Source organism: Macaca fascicularis, chromosome 5 (assembly GCF_037993035.2).
Source record: "Macaca fascicularis isolate 582-1 chromosome 5, T2T-MFA8v1.1".
Classification (NCBI taxonomy): Eukaryota; Metazoa; Chordata; class Mammalia; order Primates; family Cercopithecidae; genus Macaca; species Macaca fascicularis.
Genome location: NC_088379.1, coordinates 187322371 through 187346911, shown reverse-complemented (window position 1 = coordinate 187346911; position 24541 = coordinate 187322371). Strand labels below are relative to the sequence as shown.

Here is a 24541-nt window from a genome sequence, read left to right as displayed (position 1 = left end):
GGTCTTGTGATTAGTGTGGATGCCTAAGGCAACGGTGGCTGGAACAACAGAACTATTTCTCACTGTTCTGGAGGGCGGAAGTCCTAAAAAAAAATGTGGTTAGGACTTCAACATATAAATTTGAGAGGACACAATTCAGCACACAGCACTCACCGTACTGTGACACTTTCATAACCTTATTCCTAGGATGGGATAAGGAAGTTAATAAGAAACTCTGATTTGACTGTGTCTACTTAATGAGTTTCTACCATTGGTTGGAATAGTGGCTCAAAATTAAAACTTAGTTCACTTAAAAGAATAGATGTTTATGTTTCTCATACAGCCTAAGGTTGCCTAGACAATCTTACACTCACATACATTTTTTTGAAAACGCAATCTTTATATTAAGTTTGACAAATTGCTTTTTTATCTACTCTACAATAGAACATAGATTTTTTTTTTTCAAGTTAGGGTGTGTATCTATCTATCTGTCTATCTATCTGGATATACACAGTATTGTTTATATACATATACGTACAGTATGTCTTAAATAGGTTGGTGCAAAAGTTTTTGCCATTAAAATTAATGGCAAAAACAGCAATTACTTTTTCACCAACATAACATATATTTGTTAAGGTTCATTCTTTTATAACAACTGAATAGTATTATGACACAGCAGGAATTCCCTTTTGATGGTCATTTAGGTTGCTTTTAATATCCATGTAATACTTAAATAAACCCTTATATAACTATTCTACAGAATTCTATAGGATCCATTCAGAGAAATGAAAAACTGAAATTGTTTATCCACATAAACAATTCTGACAGGTACTGACAAAATGTCTTCCCATTAAAATTTTTTTATGTTTTCATTATAAAATATTATACGTTCAGTGCAAACATTCTGAAAAAACAAAACTACAGAAATCTAAAAAAACTGGGAAAAGAGAAAAACTAAAACTATCCATAATCCATTACCCAGAGAAAATTTCTTTCCTATTTTTTTTAATATACAAATATCATCAGAATCAAGATTGTACTGCATAGTTCTGCTTTGCTATCTTCCATGTATCACTAACGTGAGCATTTTCCTATGCTATTATATATCTGGAGGGATTTTAAAAATTGTAAAGAGGTATTATCAGCTAATTTTTAAAATAATTTTTATCTACATATTATTTACATACTATAATTTTAAATTTTGAATTCACAAATACAATTTTTAATAAATTTACAGAACTCTACAAACATCATCCAATCCAATTTTATAAATTGCCATCAATGTTTTGAGTCTATCTCAGTTTGTCTTTTTTTTCAGTTATTAATTATAATTATTAAATCCTCTTTGGCTTTGGAATTTGCCTATCACTTTTCTTCCCATTTGTAGACAGTAACAGCAAAGGCCAGAATTTAAGACCCGTTGGAAATGTTCCTCAAATTAAACCATGCATTCTTCACACAGGACCAGTTCTCTGCCCAAGAATGGAGAGGAACGGATGTACTCTATCCTATACTACTTCTAAAATATGGACATATGTCAACACTTAGACCTTACACCAAGTAGAGAGACTATCTCCAAAACATTTGTCTTCTCTGAGGAGTTGTATCTTTGCCCATTTACTTCTCCACTGTTCGTTATATTGTTATTTAGTATTTTCTTTTCCCCTTCTCTTTCATTCAAGCAGGATCTGTTCACTGAGGAGGATGCCCTACTGCCTTGTTTCCCTGTGGCACCATCAGAACTGCTGCTGTAGTTGTGGTACTATCCCATGGGAATTGGAGAAGCAGCATGACACAGATGTGATACTTGTCAGTTTTATTCCTGCTGCTCCTGAGAAGGAAGTCCTTTGTTCAAGAACAGAGCAGGCATGACCACCCACTGACGGCATTAACCAGTAGGAAAGAAAAAGGGAAACTGCGCCTTTGCCTGTCTTGAAAACTTCGCTTCACTCTGTTGCTTCTGCTGGCATTACTGGGAAATCACTGTTTGTAGGAGAAGCAGCAGAGGGGGCACTGAGCTCTAGGGAATAATGAAAGTTTTGAAATATTAAATGGCTGAATCACCTTGGGAATGGAATCTACTCTTGAGTTAATGTTAAAGAGGAAATTTGAGAAAAAATTGTAAAACACACATTATTATTCTAATTGGCCTTCATACTTCAGTTTTTTAGTTTCTTGTCTTTTAATAAATAAAAGTGTATTTATGTGGGAGTGTGTGTTTGCATTAAACTACTTTTGCAGTTTCAATTCAAGTAATATATTCCTGTGTACTGCAATGTTGCCAGGATTCAGGTGTGTGTGTGTGTGTGTGTGTGTGTGTGTGTGTGTGTGTGTGTGTGTGTGTGATGTACTGTTGTGGGGATACTCTTTAAAAAAAAAAAAGGTTTTTAAAAAATTTTTAATTTTCATGGGTACATAATAGGTCTATATATTTGTGGGGAACCTGAGATATTTTGATACAGGGATACAATGCGTAATAATCACATCAGGGTAAATGGGTTATCCATCATCTGAAGCATTTATTCTTTGTATTATAAACAATCCAATTATACTCAATTATTTTAAAACATACAATTAAATTATTATTGACTACAGTCACTATGTTTTGCAATCAAATACTAGATCTTATTCATTCTATTCATTTGTACCCATTAACCACAGGGCTAGTTACTCTCAATAGAACGTATAAGGATTCTTAATTCTCCATTTCTCAAATTAAATTTCAATAAATGCATGAGGTGTAAAGAAACTGTGAATGAAATAAAGCTTAAAATGACCGTGGAATGAAAAAACGTTATAAAAAGAATACAACAAACCTTGGGCATTAAAAAAATCAGTAGAAAATCTCAAAGTTTATTACAGGGTACTTGCATAAGGTAAGTATTTTTCTTCTCAAATCAGGCGATCATGTTGCCATTTTCTGGTTTGCCATTAGAAAGTAATCTTAGAAAGGCAGGTGAATATGTTCAGGAGAACAAAAGTTTGAATTCTAAATAGAACAAAGAATCTTTTGATTAGTGGTTACTATTTCATTGTAATTAAACAAAAGTAGTATGATCTGACTAAGGACCAAAGAATAAGGAACTCCTCATTTCTATGGAAACAAGGAAAATTACTCCTTTCAGCAGTTTTAGGGCAATCTTTGCATTATACCACTTCTGACAAATTTAATTCAAATAATTCTCTCCTGAGCATTGTATTGTTCTCAGGATTAATTAATATCTACAACATACACTGCTTTTAAAATGTAAGTTAACATAAGCACTATAAAATATTTTGGTTGGATGGACACAAGGGGGATTGATTTAAAAAAAAAAATCCCGAGGAATACAGAAAAAAGAAAGAAAGAACAAAATAGAAAATGCAAAGAATAATGTGAAAGAACAATTTAACTGGGTTGGAAACTCAGTGGTCACAGCTGACACCGTGGAAAATTATTATGCCAACAGAACTGCATTAAATTCCAAGCCTCATTGATGATATCTTAAATAAACATAAGAGTGGATCAGCATGGGTATCTGGATTATTCTTTTACATCATAATTTTGGATATGATACTTTTCTCTAGTGTAACTATCAATTTTACCCTCTTTGGAATTATAACATCTCCAACAAGGAAACATTAGGCTTTAAGACTTCCCTGGAAGGAGCATAAAAACTGATTTATATCTAATGACAAATCAGGACAAGGGATCTGAGAGCTGATGCTACAGAAATATGGAATTATTGTTTACATTAGAAATATTTTAATGCATGCCATTTTGTGCTATAATAAGATTAAAACTGTTATCTTTTTTGTTTAGTTGCAATGATGAGATTACTACCAATTGTCTTCACTGAAGAATGACTACAGAGGCCTTTTTATGCGTTTACATCCCCGATCTACTTCCTCTTACTCAACTGATATACAGTATCTTTTAAGAAACAACATCTTTCAGCTTTGCCATTTTTATCCCCTTCATCTAGAGTAAGCCTGCTGGCAAATCAGCGGCATGTCAGAAATGGGTGAGGAACATGAAGATATACAAGTGTGAATTTCATGAAGCCTGATGCTCCTACCATGCCATATATTTTTGGCCACTAAAACACTACAAGTACTTAGCTAACACCCCATGTTGTGCATCTCATCCCAGTAGCAATTACAGCTAGAGTCCAGCTGTAAAAACCTGATGGAGATGCTGTGCACATTCAAAGAACCAAAAGCACACATCATTAGGAGTGCATCACTTGTTTTCGGACGCGTTGTCGCTACAGGCACGCACCGGCAGGGCAGGGCCATTCCCATTCTTTCCTCTTGTGCACTCCACCGAGGGCAAACTACTGCAAAGTAACCCAGAAACTCACCATTACCTCAGATGCCATTTAAACTCTTCCTTCATGCATTCAAGGGAAGGGAAATCGGTTCGCAGCCGTAGAGGAAAGCAGAAGGTATCGGGCAAAGCCTACTAAGCCTCTCTGCAAGTTGTCTCTCTTTCTAATACTCCAAAGAAACGAAATCAATCAGATCAAGCAGGAAGTAAACTAGGACTGCAACTGAGCAACGGGCAGGTTAGACATTTTGATAGTTCTATATATTTACTCAGAAGGAAATCAGTGTAAACATGTATGAATGGTAGAGACATCTAGGGAAAAGGGTTTCTGAGGCACATAAAGGGTACCTGAGGTACAGAATCACACCAGAAGTGGTTCTGAATCTCAGCTGGGCTGGTGACAGTGCAGCAGCTGGAGGCTGGGGAGAGAGCACAGATGAGAATCTGTGGGATGCAGAAAGGGAGACTGTGTGGTTTGAACTTCAACTCCAAAATGCTGTACTCTGTGGCTTCTCTTTAAGCATCACTGGCTAGATATGTAGATTCAATCAACAGAGCAAGGGCCAAATTCAGCAATAAGAAAGACCATTAGCACATGGAATGATAGGGTCTTGCTTAGGGCTCCTTAGAAATGAGGGCTCATCTGTTAGCTCAAATAAGGGCCCTGTCTTTTTTCAAAACAAAACGAGTATTTGAAAATGTTAAGAGCTGAGCCCTGGTTATTGAACAAAATGTGAAAAATAAACACAATTGCAGAAATTCAAGTACATCACAATTTACTTACAGACAATAACGATTTTAACGAAGTTCCGAGTACTTAGTTCACACACACGAGAGATTTGAGTCGGACAGGAACAATAAACAGGGTCCCAGTTAACAAATGCGCTAACCATTGTGTACACTTTCGATAATATCCTTTTGAAATCTGCAGTTTGCTCTGACCAGTATGAACAGGATTGGTTTATAAACAGATAATAGATACAATGCTGAGTAGAAAAAGTCATTTAATTTTGATTTTACATGAGATTTTACAATTTTGTTTTAAAGTTCTCCGAAAAAAGCCCCACAAAAAAACAAATACAGAACCTGGGACAATCTTGTAGAAGAAAATGTCTGGTAACCATATTTAGCAACTGGTTTTTAGTACACATTAGATGTATGATGTTAAAAACTGGCTGCAGGAATGGATGAACTCTTGATTAGATGAACACTGCCTCTAGGGTAACCTAATGTACATCCCTCTTGCCTTCCCTTGCCTGTCTTCTAGGGAATCCACAATGTGTATGCATATTTTACCTAGTTCAGCCTGAGTCAGGCTATTGAGATGCTTTTGCATGCTTTTCTCTGCCTATTCTTTATATAGTAACATGGGGTTGATATGCCAGCACTTCAGTCTACGTAGGAGTGGGTCATCGTCATTTCAGTGTTTGCTTTATAATGTAACGTGGGTGCTCTCTTACGATTTCCCAAATGAATTCAACAAAGTGCTGGCTACGGGGGAGTGGGGAGGGGAAGACACTTGTACACTGGTCACCTTAAGCTTCACTATGTAAGTAAAACTTATAATTAAGAGCTGAGCTACCATTCTCTAAATATAAAGTTTTAAATAATTCTTTAGAAAAGAAAAATTTTATTTTTAAAATAGGACAATTCCTCCTTGTGAATTCTCATGACCAAATGATTTCACTAATTACTTTGTTGTATTCAATTTTGGGATAGTTTGCATAGTTGAGTTTGTAATGCAATAAACTATGCCTGAATGGTCTGTTTACTCCACTGCAAGTTACAAGCAAAATGCCTTCTCCTGAAAGGACTTGTCTCTGAAATGCACAAAGTGGCAAAAAGCCAAGGGAAGCTGGTGCTTAAGCAACCAAGACTGAGCAGTGCCTGTGTGCATTTCAATCTCAGCCAACCGAAGTAAATGTTATTGGAGTTTTTGTGCTGTAAAATTGCTGCTTTCATGCCCACTGCATCTGACAATAGGAATCCTTGGTCTACTAGGAAGGTGGGAGGTTGCTGTGCCTTCTAGCCAGATTTCTACATTCCTAAGAAAACAGCTGGGAAGTGGGGTAAAACTTCTGTTGTTCCTAATGGGCTAGGGACAATGAGACTCAAGTTGGTGGAATATTTGTTCAGAAAAACAGACTAAACAAAAATAAAGTACTACTGTTACTTTCTGCATTAAGCATTAGGACTTGGGAAGTTATTCTTTTAGAGAAACTCTTAAGTGTTTGTAGAAAAAAAAAAAGTAATTCCAGAGAGTTTGTTGAATTCTCAAATGAATTCAACAAAGTACTGGCTACAGGGCAGTGGGAAGGGGAGACACTTGTAAATTGGTCACCTTGAGCTGATTAATGGTGGATTAATGACTTAAATTTTTAATTTTCAGGAAATTTTAAAAAGCATATTTTACAAACCATAAAATCAAGATCAATAAATACATTATTGCATTTTGACGAGCAACAATTTAAAACCCATATAAATGCATTTAAGTTAATATGTGCATTTGGTTTTCTTGATGTACTGAGTCCTCCTTGCCATGGTATTTATTTGTAAGACTGTTTAGTTACTAGCACATTCATTCAGTGCTCACTTACCAAGCACCTGTCTGAACCAGGCCAAAATTTCATCTCTAATGTTGTAGTTTTAAATGTATTTTAGGCCCCAAATCACTGTGTAGGCCCCAAACCATACAAATAATCTTTTTGTTTAAATATATTGAAAAAAATTCTTAAAGCATCCACTGCTACTTCTAGGCAACTATTTTTTTTCAGACTTATACTAACATAATGTCTACCATATAAGCATAATATTTTAAGTGAGACTTACATAGTATTACAGTTAATGGAGGAGCAAGATTCAAACAATATTTCTTGATTTAAAAAAACCCAAACTTCTATGATAGTTTGTCACTGGTTGCAACACACAGTTAAATTTATACCTCATGTTAAAAAAAAGTACTGAACAATACAGAATGATTTGGAATTGCTTGTCTCCTTCAGTCAGACACTAATTCTATTAGAATGGTTTGTTATGTTAATTATGTCCTTACTTTCCTCACTGTACATTTTCAGCATGCACTCACATGGCCATTAATGTGAGCTAAGTAAGGAACCACGTTCACTGATTTCTTTTTTTGGAAGACGAGGAATATTACTACATCGTATGCTTGAGGCATGAAAAATAAAGAGACCACAATAGTTCCACCTCCCTAGCCCCTCTTTTCCTTAACCTTTCAAGCTGCTCACTACTCTGGCTTTAGAGAAACGTACATCATGCGAAAGGAAAAAAAAAAAGCTTAAAAGGACACGGACAGAAGTAGAAACAGAAAATCAAAGCTGCAAAAAGACAAATTAGACACTGCCCCTCTCTTCCAAGTCCTCTTGATTATGATGACATGGGCTTTGTTTCAGATTTCTTTCGATTATTTTTTTTCTCTATGGCTTTTAAGTAAATGAGCATTTGAACTGCCACTTAGTAATCCTAAAATCTTGGGCAAGTTATTTAACCTCCCCATGCTACATACTCTTCATCTGTAAAACAAGGTTAATGATAACAAAGCCTCAAGACTATGAACGTTAAATTAAATATCACACACACACACTCACACGCACACGCACACACACATATGAATACACACACACGAGTTGCCTGGCACACAGGCTTGCTCAAAGTAGGCACCCAATAAAAGTTTCATTTCCCTCTTTTCCTGATGCATTTACATTACTATCATGTAGAAAACTGTAACTTTTGGTAAAATATGAATTACAAGGATAATACAGTTCAACTAATTGTTCAATCACACTATAAAACCTGATTTTGGCAACTCAGTGGTCAGATGGGCTGAGGTCAGTTAATTATCACTCGGCAGAAGTTGGAATAGTTAAACCGAGCAAGCATGCATTTTTCCTATGTTAGAAGAACAGTACAAATAGAGCTTTGGCACTGCAACTGAGAAATAAAAACACGAAAGAAAAGATGGATCCGATGAAGGATGAAGAGGAGATAAAACTCGGCTGGTCATTAGAAAGCCTTTGTTATACTTAAAATGTTTCTAAGCATAAGGAGAAGAAATTATCATCCCTTTTTAGCTAAGGAATAAATTTTTGTCAGGTTCTATGTATGTACATACACTTGTGTCTGAGATTGGCCACAAGTAACACAGCACAGAAGGTTTTCATGAAGAAAAAAAATGAGATACCTTCCTAAGTATATTACTGAATACTAGATTTCAGTGGCTGTATAGTAAGGGAACGGACATAAAATTGTTCATTTGGCAGAGAGAACAGATTGAGTTAAGGGGTCTTGTGCTTTGAGAAAATTTGGCACCTGAAGTGAAAGGGCTTAAAAATCAGAGGCTTTGAAAAGTTAAATCACAACGCAGATGGACTCTAACTCTCCATTTTCTTTGGAGGTTTAGATAGTAACCCAAGTTATCAAGCTGTTGTGGTCTGACAAAGTGCTGTGAACGCTAACAGCAAGAATGCCTTTCAAATCTAAACGAGAGGAGGCATTCACTCTTAGTAGACAGCAATACGCAACTGAGCAAAGGAATAAGAAACTCCCTAAAATCAACTTTAATCATGCTCTTAAGTTTATCTCTAGTAAACGAGTGTCAATTTTCTAAATGATTTATGAAGATTATAGAAGCACAGCAGGGTGTGGTGGCTCCTGCCTGTAGTCCCAGCTACTCTGGAGGCTGAGGCAAGAGGAAGCCTTCAGCCCAGATGCTCAAGGCTGGAATATGCATGATCACACCTGTGAACAGCTCTTACACTATGGCCTGGGCAACACAGTGAGACCCTGTCTAAAAAAGCAAAACAAAACAACTATTTAAGATTATAAAAGAAATTCGGATATACTTACAAGAGGGCTGCCCTTGCTGTGACCATTTGCTTTTTACTGATTCAGTATCACGCATGTCCTGGAACCAAGTGTTTGCTTTCTCCCTAGTCAAGCTCTATAATTTTCTGAAAGATGACAGAGAAACTTGAACACTCTTTTTTCTGTTAATCTCTAAATTCAGTTGCAATTTAACTTGGGGAAACAAAAAATACTTTATGTAATTTAAAAATACCCTTTAAAAATGTCAAGATTAGGCCGGGCGCGGTGGCTCAAGCCTGTAATCCCAGCACTTTGGGAGGCCGAGACGGGCGGATCACGAGGTCAGGAGATCGAGACCATCCTGGCTAACACGGTGAAACCCCGTCTCTACTAAAAAATACAAAAAAAAAAAACTAGCCGGGCGAGGTGGCGGGCGCCTGTGGTCCCAGCTACTCGGGAGGCTGAGGCAGGAGAATGGCGTGAACCCGGGAGGCGGAGCTTGCAGTGAGCCAAGATCCGGCCACTGCACTCCAGCCCCGGCGACAGAGCAAGACTCCGTCTCAAAAAAAAAAAAAAAAATGTCAAGATTACATTCATTAAGAGGACCCATATTAAAATAACTCCTGTGTTCTTAGACTCTCAGGTTTAACCTTAATATCTCACTCTATAGTTTAATCCACTTTTTCCTTTCCCATCTTTGGCCAACGCTAGAACTAGATGGTCATCATCCATTACATCTTCAAAAATGATTAATGTGTCTCCCGTTAGCTTTCTCTCCTTTCTGTTAAATAATTCAATTCTTATTGAGTTCTTTTCACGAGTCTCATTTTCTAATCCTTTAATTAGCTTGGTAGCTCTCAGAACACTCTTCAAGTTTCACAATGGTACAGCAAAACTGAATTCGGATAAAGGTTCAACTAATGCAAAATACAATAGTTTAAATATCACACAGTTAGTCTGAAAGATCCTGGAGAGTAGGAAACAAAGTCTTGTACATCTTTGCAGCATGTGAAACATAAGGATATCTTCAATAAATGAAGAATTAATGGGTTAACAATCATTGGAACTCCAAACTCACCCACTACTAGAAAGCAAATCAAGGGTTAACTTTTTTTCTTTTGTAGAGATGGTGGCGGGGAGGGCATCTGTTACATTGCCCAAGCTAGTCTCGAACTCCTGGCCACAAGTGCCTCAGCCTCCCAAAGTGCTAGGATTACAAGAATGAGGCACCATGCCCAGCACGTTATTATTTTTAAGTCATGGCATGAGAAAGGAGAAAAAAGCTAACTCTAGAAAAGTTGCTGCCAGACCCGAAGCTGATAAACAGTCCTGTCATTTCCAAATGTTACTATTATGTAACTTTTTTTTTTTTTTTTTTCTGAGACAGGGTCTTGCTCTGTCACCCAGGCTGGAGTGCAGTGGTGTCATGATGCAATCACAGCTCACTGCAGCCTCAACCTCCCAGGCTCAAAAAATCCTCCTGCCTCAGCCTCCTGAGTAGCTAGGACTTACAGGCATGCACCACCAGGCCTGGCTAATTACTTTTTGTAGAGATGGGGATCTCACTGTGCTGCCAAGGGTGGTCTCAAACTCCTGGTCTCAAGCAATCTTCCCAGCCTGGCCTCTTGAAGTGCAGGGATTACAGGTGAGAGCTACTGTGCATGGCCCATTTAACTTTAAATACAGTAAAAGATGCAACTTTAGAATACTACTACACAAGTATCAAATTCCACTGGTCTGATGAACAGCGGGTCATGTTAAGTCAGATAAAATAGTAATGATGGCTTGGTTGCATCTTATGAAATTATATTTATAATTTTAATTTTATTCCTATATTATTAACCCTTTCTTTTGTACAATTTATAACAGATTCATTGCACTTTATTCAGGACTTTTCTAATCATCGCAGTTTGAAAAGTTATTTCTTCATGCAAATTCACGTAATTGACCATGTATTTATTTCTTCACATAGTTTATATAGTTATCCTATCACCGCTGCTGTTATATTTCTATGAAAAATGTTTATTAACATGGACTGAACACTAGGTATGGACCTAAAAATCAGAGTGAGAAAACTTGAGCTGAGAGCTCTGTGAAAAAGGGACAACGTCATCATCTTCGTGTTACTATGGACAATGAAGGGACAATTATACATATAAGGTTTCTTTTTTTTTTTTTTTTTTTTTAGATGGAGTCTCACTCTGTTGCCCAGGCTGGAGTCAGTGGCGTGATCTCAGCTCACTGCAATGTCTACCTCCCGGGTTCAAGTGATCCTCCTGCCTCAGTCTCCTGAGTAGCTAGGATTTATAGGCATGCACCACCATGCCCAGCTAATTTTTGTATTTTTAGTAGAGATGGGGTTTCACTGTGTTGACCAGGCTGGTCTCAAACTCCTGACCCTAAGTGATCCACCCATCTCAGCCTCCCCATGTGCTGGGATTACAGGCGTGAGCCACTGTGCCCAGCCAAGGATTTTTTTGTAACAGAAACTAAATTATCTCCCATTTGGCTTACTCCCTGAAGCACTGCTTAAGCCCTCTGGTAGAAGTTGAAAATAACATCTTTCCTTCCCCATCTCAGTGCCTCAGGACATGTTTTCATTCAACAAACGTTTGGTGACTACTCTGTGTTAAACACTCTATTAACTATTGAGGTTAAAAAAATAGACATCTTCTATTTTAACCTCAAATAGTTCACTTTAAGGGAGCACAGATTCACAGTGATAGAAGATCCTCCACAAATCCCTGGTGTTGGAAGCATTCATAACTTGTCTCTAGTGATGAACACCCAGAAAACCCAAAAAGAAATATTTTAAGCAAGCTTCAGAGGCTAACAATGAAAGGCAGAATAAGGTTTCACAGAACCAAATTAAGGATGAGTCCACCAGATGCTGAAATTAACATCTGGCAAAGGATGCCACCACCTGAGAGAAAGGACACAAGATTTATTAGAGCAGTTGAGAAGAACAACAGGAGTGACTTCAGGAACCGTGACCCTAGTGTTAAGTCTTAATAAACAGAGAGACGCACAGTGAACCAATACATGTAATTATTCTGTGGATTACATCTCAACAAATAGGTCTGTAAGAATAGCTACTTTTCATTTATTTTGTGAATCAAAGTATACTCTAATTCTTAAATCCTGTATTTAGATTTATACATCAGCTTACACACATACATGTGACTACAAGAGCTATTTTAGGAATTGCTATTTTCCGTTCTGAAACCCATGTTAACATTTTACGCTGACTTTTTTAAACATAAAATTTCCACAGAATTTTATGGTCATCTTGGTTATTTTTTAAAAAGTAACTCCGTAAAACAACAGACATTGGTTTTGAGCAGAATTTTTATTAGACCTTCAATTACTTTCATACACAAGACTCCAATACATAATTGTAATGTCAAAGAAGGATTTCCATTTTGATTTTCCATTGCGTACGAAAAAACCCATTGCAATTTCTAAATGAACCCCAAATTTCTTATATTCTTGCCTAGATATAGGTCTCTATAGTCAGACTAAATTAAAAAGAGAAAAAAAGTTGATTTATAATGAGACTGCAAAACTTCTTCCACAACCCTCATTCTATCTGTCCTCAGTGCCCTAATGTTTTTAGCCATACTCGACAGATTACAAGTATCCTATGTTTCTTTGTCTTATTAGAAAGACCAATTCTTCTAAAGAAGAATGCATGATATTTTGAAAGAAAATACTTCTGAAAGGATCTCAAAGGTGGAGAAAATTAAGCAAAGAAAACACTTCAAAAGCAGGCTCCTCAGTGAAAAGTGCTGGGTCTTGGAAGCGTGACTCGAACAATGGGCGGACTGCTTCTGTGGTCCTCAGATGCTGACAAGCCTAACATTTGCCTTCCAATTCTCTACAAGAACGCACATTCCTAATCCCAAAAACACCAGAAGCTAAGCGCTTAAAGAGCTCTGAAATCCCATAAAGATGGGCTGGAAAACTCCAACAACACACTCTTTCCTACCCAGAGGGCTTCTGATGCGATTACAGACTTCATCTTAGAGCGGTAACTACTCCACCCAACTTTTAATGGAAAGGAACGAACATAAAATGCTTTGGTTTTAAATTTGTGAGTTTCCGAATCGTGAATTTTCCTTCGAACAGTATTAATTCTTTGAAGTGAACTTTTTTGGTCTATAATTACTGTGCTGACATTTTACTTGACTGTAACATCTAGCAGCATGCACACAAGCATGCACACATGCACACGTCCCAGAATAATACACAGTTCCGGGGAAAGTTAAACTTTCTGCAGTGTCACTGGACACATTAGAATGATATCTGGGACAGACTTTAAAATTCGATCTTACCTTAAAAAGGCTACTTACTGCTCACTTAGTTAAGTTACTGCTGAACTGCCAAGTAAGACAGAAAAAAGCCACACCATCTCTGTTTTCCATTTGGTAAAAGTAAATGACAGGTTCTGTAGAAAATATCATAAAGCAATCATAAAAATAAGAGTCTAGTTGCCATGGTAGGGGATGGGGAAGGGTGGGAAGAGGGGATGCATAGCATAAGAATAGAGTAAGAAAAACAGAGAATGATTTCAGGGAGTGCTGGTGCTTCTTTTTTAAAACAAGGTTGGCAATTGAAAGTGACTGCTGTGTTAAGAAAGTTCCCAAGACTCTCTTTGCACTCAGTAGGAAACACCGCCATGATCCATTATTAAACTGGTAAGAACAGACACTACACTTGATCTTAGCCAAAGGGCCGAGAAGCAGTGATCCATTATTGATGTCTGTTGTAAGTATTGGAGCTGGGAGTGTTAACAAATGTCCCACACGCTTGCCACCTCTGGAGTAGAACACCTCCATCAGGTGACTAACCAATGAATGGCAGAACCAACAGGCTCACCCGGCCTTGGGGTCATGGAAGCATTCCCTTCCCCAGGGAGAGTTGCAGAGGCAGGGTGTGCACTCCTTGCTTTCCACTCCAAAGCTTTAGCAAGATCTGTGTTGCAGTTAAGAGTCTGGGTTCTACAGATGGATATTCTTCAAGTTCCTAAAACCGTGTGTTTACTGTGAACATTGTACAACTGAAGGCGGCTCATATTTTCATAAAATGAGGAAAAGCTGGGTTTGGATTGGAGAAGTTCTGAACATGAATCACAGTCGGTCTTTTTCTATTCTGATCAGAGATGAGAAGGGAATATTTTATTTTTTGAGACAGGGTCTCGCTGTGTTGCCCAGGCTGGAGCTCAGTAGTATGATCATAGATCACTGCACCCTCCACCTCCTGGGCCCACAGGATCCTTTCCACCTGAGCCTCCCACGTAGCTGGGACTACAGGTGTACACTGCCAGGCTTGGCTAATTTTTTAATATTTTATTTTTGCAGGGATGGGGTCTCACTATGTTGTCCAGGCTGGTCTCAAACTACCAGGCTTAACTGATCCTCCCGCTTGACCTCCCAAAGTGCTGGGACTCAAGGCATGAGCCATCACACCTGGCCTGGGAATTTTTTTTCAGAGATGGCAAATGATTGGGTTAGAAAAAGAAAACCATTTCTGTGGCTACAATAAAGCATTTATTTCTTCTCCATGCCTTAATAGCTATAGTGATAGAATATTCCCAGAAATTTTTTTTTTTTTTTTTGAGACGGAGTTTCGCTCTGTCACCCAGGCTGGAGTGCAGTGGCGCAATCTCGGCTCACTGCAAGCTCCGCCTCCCGGGTTCCCGCCATTCTCTTGCCTCAGCCTCCCGAGTCGCTGGAACTACAGGCGCCGCCACCACGCCCGGTTTTTTGTATATTTTAGTAGAGACGGGGTTTCACCATGTTAGCCAGGATGGTCTCAATCTCCTGACCTCGTGATCCACCCGTCTCGGCCTCCCAAAGTGCTAGGATTACAGGCTTGAGCCACCGCACCCGGCCCAGAAAATTTTAAATAAGGAGCTATCAAGGAGCAAGTTTAAAATATGATTTTGGGTCCTTGCACCAGTGAGCATTGGATAGAGCTGGTAATGTGCTTAGCATTTGGCCACAAAATGGCCTGGATGAAAGTAGCACTGAGCAACCTTCTCTGACTGTCATGAAGATGGGATGGGGCGGAGGTGACGTAATATGTTCAACAACTGATGGACCAGATGAAGAAGCTGACATGAAAGAAAACAAAGGGAAAAACTGAAAAATTAAAATACGGGCTAGAACATTATACAAGTGAAAGTGTACAGGCTCACTATTTTATTTTGAAGCAAAATTATTCATTAACATTTAATAATGAATTCATATTCATGACAGCATATAAACAATTTCTCAAATATCTGAAAAGCACAATGAGAAAAGTAACCATAATATAGTTTAGAAATAAATCTAGAAAACATTATACTCTATTTTCTATTTACAACAAACCTAAGAAGATCTAAAATTAAGAGTTTGCAGTGTGTTTTGTACTAAGATGGGAGATGTGTTTGTAAAGCAAACACAAACGCCTGTACCATTTTTCTGTTTTACCGTAATCCTCTGTTCTGCTAAACAAATAGGCAGGTGTAAGAAGCTACAGGTCAAGATCTTTGCTTACTCATGAGAAGTAATCATGTGAGGTGCATCTAGAAATGGAAGAGGAGATATTTCTTTTGTAAAAATAAGCATATTGAAGATATAGAAAACAGGATTAATTCAGCAGTTAACATACTGATCAGATTCTACAAACATGTTGCAAACCTACAATTAAAGACTTAATCATGTGCATTCAGATATACATAGATTTCTTTTCTTTTTTTTTTTTTTTTTTGAGACGGAGTCTCGCTCTGTCACCCAGTCTGGAGTGCAGTGGCGGGATCTCAGCTCACTGCAAGCTCCACCTCCCAGGTTTATGCCATTCTCCTGCCTCAGCCTCCCGAGTAGCTGGGACTACAGGTGCCTGCCACCTCGCCCGGCTAGGTTTTTGTATTTTTTTAGTAGAGACGAGGTTTAACTGTGTTAGCCAGGATGGTCTCGATCTCCTGACCTCGTGATCCGCCCATCTCGGCCTCCCAAAGTGCTGGGATTACAGGCTTGAGCCACCACGCCTGGCCAATATACATAGATTTCAATACGAACAGCTTTTGAGCAACCTCTGCTAATTAGAGCAGGGCATATATAGAACCTTTTCAAAAAACAGATAACTCTTGGACATGCTTTTTATTATCCATATATAACTTGTCCACTTTCAGGATTATCTGTGGATAAATTAAATCTCTGGTAGGATTCCCTATTTCTTTGCACATTTCCAGACTATTTTCAGTTGCTTGGACTATTTTCAAAAGCTTGTCGGTTTTCAGAGAATAAAACTTATTTTAATTAACTGAAGTAAAAGACAGATAAAAAGATAAATGTCAGCCAGGCACAGTGGCTCATGCCTGTATTCCCAGCACTTTGGGAGGCCGAGGTAGAAGGATCGCTTGAGCCCAGGAAGTTGAGGCTTCAGTGAGCCATAATTGTGCCACAACACTCCAGTCTGGACAGAGCAAGTCCCTGACTCCAAACAAACAAACAAACAAAACAAAAAATGGTAAATGTGTACTTGAGTCAAGGATTCAACAAGTATTTGTAGAGCACTTACTTGCTGTGTGCTTGGAATGTTACAGTATTAAACCAAATAGACATGGCCCCTGCTGTCAATTTTTGTAGAAAGAAAAATTAAAAGGAAACAACTAACAAAGCAGTAATACAGTTGGCCCTTCAACAACAGGGGTTTGAACTGTGCAGGCGCACTTACATGCAGATTTTCTTCCTCCTGTGCCACCTCTGGGACAGCATGACCAACCTCCTGTTCCCTCGCCTCGCCAGCCTGCTCAGCGTGAAGACGACAAGGATGAAGACCTTTGCGATGACCCACTTCCAATTAATGAACGGTAAGAATATTTTCTCTTCCTTGTGATTGTCTTACTAACATTGTCCCTTCTCTAGTTTCCTTTACTGTAAAAATACAGTAAATAATGCATACAACATATCAAATATGTGTTAATTGACTGCTGATCGGTAAGGCTTCTGGTCAATAGTAGGCTATTCATGGCTAAGTTTTGGGGGAGTCAAATGTTACATGAGGAATTTTGACTGTGTGTAGACGGGGTGGCACCTCTAGCCCCGTAATTGCTCAACGGTCAACTGTAATTCCTACGAAAAGATGCAAACAGGACAGAGAAACGGAGTAAAGCAGGTGGGCTACCTAAATCGGGCAGTGAGGGAAGGTTTTTCTGTGGGGCTATGTGAAGCTGAGGTCTAGAGACAGAGAAACAGAAGCCATACCAGTTGAGAGGGGCAGAGTCTTCTGGAAGAGGGAACTGACTGTGTACCACCACCGGGGAGGGAGACTGGCACGTTCCAAAACCAGGAGAAGGCCCGAGGGCAGAGGTAAAGGCAAGACAAGACAAGACTGGAAAGAGAGGCGAAGGCCAAGTTATGCAGGGTCTGGTAGGCCAGGACAGGTTTTGCACAAGAGAGAACTGAGATTCAGCTTTTATTTAAAACATATTCTGGCTGCTAGAAACCAAGCAGGAGGCAACTGTAGAGGTCCAGGCAAGAGGTGATGGAGAGCGGCTTAGACCTGGGTGGTTGCAGCGGGGCTGAAGACAAGTGGAAATATTTAAGATATAATATAGAGATGCTAACAACAGTTTGCTGATATATGATCTATGCAAAAATATACATCTATTAATGAGTTCTTCCAAACAAAAAAGACGTCTTTCCAGGCAAATGGACATATCAAGTAAATAAACTGGTATTTTGTTATCTTAACTTTTCTTCCCTCAATTTTATTTTACTCATGTGATAGACTCATAGCTCTGTAATTTCAGAACTAGATGGCATCTTAGAAATCACCTTGACTAAAAACCATGACTTTTTTTTCTATCAGGAGAAGCAATTTTCCTTTACCTTTTAATCTCTGCAGAGATGGGGAGTAAAAGTAAATCCCCAAGGGGAATTTAGTTAAATGAGATCCAGCATGTATGTTTTCAGTATCTACCGTTGAAGATTTTGATGTGCTGGCTGATGGTTCCTGATCTGCCCTAGCTCTTGCTCAGGTAAGAAACTTGATGCCAGGAGGTATTAAGAGATTTGCTCAAATTCACCTAGATGAAGACTAGTTATACATTAAGTGAAAGACACTGTCTTTAACAGTGTGGGCATATATTTGACTCCAAGTCCCTAACTTTCACAAACTCATCATTCATCAAGCCGACCCACAGGTTCTCTCCTTAAATGAATGTCTCCTTCTTTTCATTAATTCCTGCATTTAAAAAGTGAGGAGATAAGGAGAAGATGAGCAAAACAACTTTTATTTGACAGTCATGAGAGCTAAGGAGACTGAGAGGTTACCTGCTTAAAAATCCACAATGCAGGCGCAGTGGCTCCCGCCTGTAATCCTCACCTGAGGTCAGGAGTTCAAGACCAGCCTGGCCAACGTGGTGAAACTCTGTCTCTACTAAAAATACAAAAATTAGCCAGGCATGGTGGTGGGCACCTATAATCCCGGCTACTCGAGAGGCTGAGGCAGGAGAATCGCTTGAACCCAGGAGGCAGAGGTGGCAGTGAGCCAAGATCACGCCACTGCACTCCAGCCTAGTGACAGAGCAAAGCTTAGTCTCAAAAAAAAAAAAAAAAAAAATCCACAATGCTGTGCTAGAGGGAGCTAGGAGAATGCCTTGCAGGGGAAGGTTGAGCTGGAACTTGAAAGGCAAGCAGAAATTGGAACGGCAAGAAAACACAGAATAGGGCGGGCAGGGCGTTGCTCTCTTCTGTACAATCAACTAACAACTTACATGTATATACCTTTCTGAACACAGTATTTGTTATTAGCTATATAAACTTACTAAACTGAAATCTGATAACTCGCTTATTTAAGTGTCAGGAAACATTCAGAGGAAAACTGACAGTATGTTATCTTTCCCTTTATTTTAGTTTTTTGAAACATTCTCAACTGAACATCTTGAAGCAAAAGGCACTACATAATATTTTGGTTCTTATAGATAAAAATAAAAGGCAACCAACCTCCTTCCTCTATTTAATCCAGAAGGATTATATTGATGATATTATCTGCATTGGTATTCCAAAGAATAAAATAAGACCTAATAAAGAAAATTACTTTTATAAAGATTCATATCCGACTATTCTATAGCAACAGTATGTAAAGCACTTAAAATGGAGTAGCTGATACAAACTAAAAATAAAATATACTTTTCTGGAAAATTATCCTTTCTATAGATGGAATACCACCAGAAAAGCATGTATCAACAAATTACATATATATATATGTATATATATGTTCTATCTCAAATTTCTTAAGTTTTTTGGTGAAAAAAAGATGAGACTTTAAAGATCTTTTGTTTTTAAAGATAAGGGAACAGATGCCTAGATGAGGCCTCAGTAACCTGTTCAAGGTTAGAGGTTATTAAAAGTAGAATGCGGGTCTCCTTGTGCTTGCCCATTCTTATTATATTACTTCACTGATAAAAATCAACATACACCCACAACAGGAATACAGCTAAACTTTCTGAAGATACATGTAACCTCCAAACAGAAGCAACGACCCTACCAGATGCAGCAGAATAATTGCATGAACCTCCAGACACAGAACCTTTCTTCTTTCTCCTATTGAATTTGTTCAAATAAATATACTTTGTAGTGCCATTTCTTCTCCTGGTCTCTATGTTGAGACACTGTCCTTCCTCCCTTCCTCCCTCCCTCCCTCCCTCCCTCTTTCCCTCCCTCCCTCCCTCCCTTCCCTCCATCCATGCATCCATGTATCCATGCATCCATCATGCATCCATGCATCCAAGGAGTTATTACTGGTGTGTTTGTTCCTTCTAGTAGGAATGATACAGGTCAATCACAAGCTAGATTCGTTTAGGAACTCCTTTGTTATGTCACCGACATTTGGTATAGCTTCCAAAGTTAGACTGCTTGAGATCAAACTCCTTTTCAAATTTTTACTGGCTGTATGAACTTAGAGGAGTCACACAAACCTCTTTAACCCTTGTGTTCTTCACATCTACCACCAGGATTGTTGTGAGAATTCAACAGCTTAATGTGTAGTCAAAAGTTTAAACTTCCATTTACAGTGATATGGAAAGTAGACACCTGAACAACTCTCCTGCTAACATTAAATAAAGGATGAAAACAATTTTAGAGAATTATTTTTACTCATGTCACTGACTTTGTAAGAAAGTAAAGTATACTAAGAGGCCAAAAACAAGGTGAATCCAAAACTTGACCTCGAGCTTCATCATTAAAGAGTCCATGGAACTCTGGGGTGAAGATAAAGCCCAGGGCTTGTCCCTTTGAAAGTAGAGAGTTTAATAAAAACCCTTCCATAGAGCAAGGCTCCCAAAGAATTGCACTCTCAGTAGAGGGAAACTATAATAAACCTCCGCTATATAAAGTGACACAAAGAAACCTGCCTGCCTTGACCCCGGCTCTAGATAAGAGAAAGAAAAACATCTCCTTCAAGAATTTGTAACCAAGAGGCAGCCCTCAAACGGGTTTGCCCACCACATTTACATTACCTGTGTCTGAAAACCTCAAGCAGAGGAATAAAGTGTCCCAGGTAAGCTGGGCCTCAGGTACTCGGCAGACACAAAGGAAAAATCCTCTGCTAAAGAATTCCCCTACAGCCAGAACTCAAAGCATGTCCACAGATACAGTTCCAATGAACATGACTTTCGTGCCAACAACCTAAGCGAAAACCCTTGGCATGACGTGAGGCACAAAATAAACACTCAATTCACAAACAAGGGGAAGAGGCTTCGTTACGAAATACTTGGCTCTGGCTTTGGTATCATAACCTTCAAACGAAGTAGGTGCTCAATAAATGAAAACTGCTACATATGGTTGTTACTACTTTGTTTTTTTTTTTTTTTTTTTGAGAGACAGAGTCTGTGTCGCCCAGGCTGGAATGCAGTGGCATGATCAGAGTTCACTGAGGCTTCAAACTCCTGGGCTCAAGCGATCCTCCCACCTCGGCCTTCCAAGTAGCTGGGACTACAGGTGTGTGCCACTATGCCTCGGTCACTTTTTAAAAAAAGCTTTGTAGAGATGGGGACTTGCTATGTTACCCAGGCTGGTCTTGAACTCCTGGCCTCAAGCTATCCTCCTACTTCAGCCTCCCAACATGCTGGGATTACAGCCATGAGCCACTGTGCCTGGTCTGTTGTTACTATTAATGATGGCTTATTAAATGTTACTCAAAACCAAATTTTGCTATTGAGCCTGTTGGCTTTTAGCATTTAAAATCTGGTTTCTAATCTTCTCCATCATATTAAGTGCTGAATTGCTAGTAATGAGCTCTGTAGTATGAAAACACAGCTTACTCTTCATTACACATACTACATAAGATAATGTATGTTAAGTTACTAGCAAAATTCCTATAAAATAGCATGGATTCAATAGAAGTTCTCATCTAACTTTTTTCCCTTGACCAATGGCATGATGGAAAATGTTTGCACTGTCCTATAATTTTAAAAAAATCAATTCAGTATATTGTTGGATGATTGTGTTTTTGAAAGATGCTCGTGCACAAATGACAGATTTCCTAACATTCTGCTCTCTATTTTGAGGCTTTACGGAAATGAAGGAAGTCCAAAATTATTTCGTTTTCTATACACACACACATAGAATCACTTTCTACGGCTTAGGATAAAGTCCAAAATTGCAAACCCATAAGATAGCACATGATATTGCTCTGTTAAGTCATGTTAGATGTTCCTCAGTTTTTCAAAAACACCATGCTTTTAAAAAACCAAAATAGAGATTAAGAATTTATGCTGTGAAATTAGACTTCCTGAGCTAGAATTCTGGGAACCATTTACCAACTGCTTGAATTTGAGCAAGTTAGGTACACTCTCTCTGTTTTAGTTTTCCCATGTGTAAAATGGGATTAGTGATACAATCTACCTTAGTAACATAATGAAAGTGTTTAAAACTGTGCCAGGCACACAGTGAATGCTCAGTAAATACTAACCTTAGTACCACTTGTTCTCTCTACCTGAAATGATCTATGTATGTTTCATATGTGACAAAACACTGATTCCTCAGGAAAATCCTCCCTGATCCTCCAAACTAGGTTAGTTCCTTCTGTTAGGAGCTCTGTTAGCATACGCAGTTCCTCTTCATTGCCCTTTGCAAAACTACTAAGTTCTATGAGAGCAGAAGCCATGTATGTATATGCATCTTTTTTTTTTTTTACCAAGCTATCTCAATTCCTAGCCCACTTCTTGACATGAAGTAGATGCTTAATCTACACTGCTGATGCCATTCTGTCAGCCTGTTTTCTCATTCCTTGGTGAGACACATGGGATCATTGGATAAATATTTTTTAAGTGAAAAAAAATTTTTTGTTTTTGAAATGGAGTTTCACTCTTGTTGCCCAGGTTGGAGTGCAATGGCATGATCTCGGCTCACCGCAAGCTCCGCTTCCTGGGTTCAAGTGATTCTCCTGCCTCCGCCTCCCGAGTAGCTGGGGTTACAGGCATGCGCCACCACGCCCGGCTAATTTTGCATTTTTAGTAGAGACGGGTTTCTCCGTGTTGGTCAGGCTGGTCTCAAACTCCCGACCTCAGGTGATTCACCCGCCTTGGCCTCCCAAAGTGTTGGATTACAGGCGTGAGCCACCGCGCCTGGCCTTAAGTGAAATTTTTATTTGGTGGAAACAAATACTCTGTTAGCAATTTCTTGTTGTTCTATACAACATCTTGAATTTTAGTCCCTCTTCCTCCCTCCACCACTCCTGCACTATGGCTTCATAATAACTTGAGGAGGAAATGCCAGAGGCCAGAAGGTAAAATGAACAAAAGCTACAAGTAGGGTTAAGGTTACAAAGGTTTAAATTCAAATCAAACTTTCTTGTCAATCTTAGATTTACCCTTTTCTATTCTTTATTGTGTCCCATAGTAACTGAGTATCAATTGAGATAAGTTCTCTAGGAGTATTAGGAAGAGTGTTCAAGTCAAATTATGCAGTATTTTATGGTTAATAATCAATAACGATTTCCACAAGCAAGAGAAATATTTTGAAGTTTAAACAGAATAACTGCTACCTTCTAAACAGCCAAGATGCAACACTGACTCAGGATGCATACCAGCTATGAGAAGTGATTGTCCTGAGAAGTTTATAATTTGATTTGCTTTAAAATTTCATTTAAGTAAACTAGCCTTCAATTCTTCAACACAGCATGGATCCAGATCTATACCTACGATTCTGCTAAAATATTTCTTTCTTACTTTAATTTTTTTGTTTGTTTGTTTAGGCAGAGTCTCACTCTGTTGCCCAGGCTGGAGCGCAATGGCATGATCTCAGCTCACTGCAGCCTCGCTTCCCAGGCTCAAGTGATCCTCCCGCCTCAGACTGCCAAGTAACTGAGACTACAGGTGTGAACCACCACACCTGGCTAATTTTTTGTATTTTTAGTAGAGATGGGGTTTCACCATGTTGCCCAAGCTGGTCTCGAACTCCTGGGCTCAAGTGATCTACCCGCCTCAGCCTCCCAAAGGGCTGGGATTACAGGTATGAGCCACCACAGGCCTGAAATATTTCTTAAACACTGTTTAAAGTGTTCTACACAATATTATTCTCATCTAGGGATTCTACTCACTTGCACTTAGGAAACAACGTATCTTTTTAATCCATTTTAAGCGGAGAATTCCTATGCACTGTATGACAGTAATCATAAAATAAATAATGTCTGAACAGAAGCCTTGGCCTCATTATAGGCCTACACCATCCTTCCATAAGAAGAGTCTTGGCACTGAACAACTTCCTTATTATCGTACTAGATTCACCTTCAAAGTCCTTCACTAATGTTTTCGTTATATTTATATATTTTTGGTTTTACAAATTCACAGTTAAAGGCTGCATACTTATTAGGTAATATCTTATTCATTAATTCATTCTTCAGATATGTACTGAGCACCCACTGTGTTCCAGACGCTGGGGATATAGCAGTGAAGACACTAAGGTCCCTGTCCTCACACCTGCCATACTCTACAGTCAGCTTCTCCAGCAGTCTGACATCTCCACGTGGGCGTCTGGAAGACAGCTCAAACTTAATATGGCCAAAACAAACTTCTCGCTTTTCCCCCAAATTCAACCTCACCCACGCTGAATCTTCTCCATCTCAGTAAATACTATACACAATTATATTCCCAGAACCTAGAACAGCGCATGACACACAGAAAGTGTTAAAATAACTACTTGCTGAATGAAGGAATGAAGTTAATAGTTGTGCTTAGAGGAGAAATTTTAATGCTGTAGGAAAATTTAACATCATCTGAATGATCCTTATGGTTTGTTGATAACAAACCTGGTTTACACATCCAGTATCTTCCTCCCACATCTGAATAGCACTTGAGCACGCACAATTCTGTATAATTAAAAAAAAATTAAGATATTCCCTGAACATACAGATACCATGTTATTCCTCTCATCCCTATTC

General features: G+C 38.7%; 1 protein-coding gene and 1 pseudogene across 29 annotated transcripts in view; both read right to left on the bottom strand.

Moving 5' to 3' along the window:
* Positions 1–24541, bottom strand: part of TENM3 (teneurin transmembrane protein 3) — a 2750454-nt gene that overhangs the window by 241645 nt on the left and 2484268 nt on the right. The window lies entirely within an intron of this gene.
* Positions 13656–13858, bottom strand: LOC123573837 (U2 spliceosomal RNA; annotated as a pseudogene).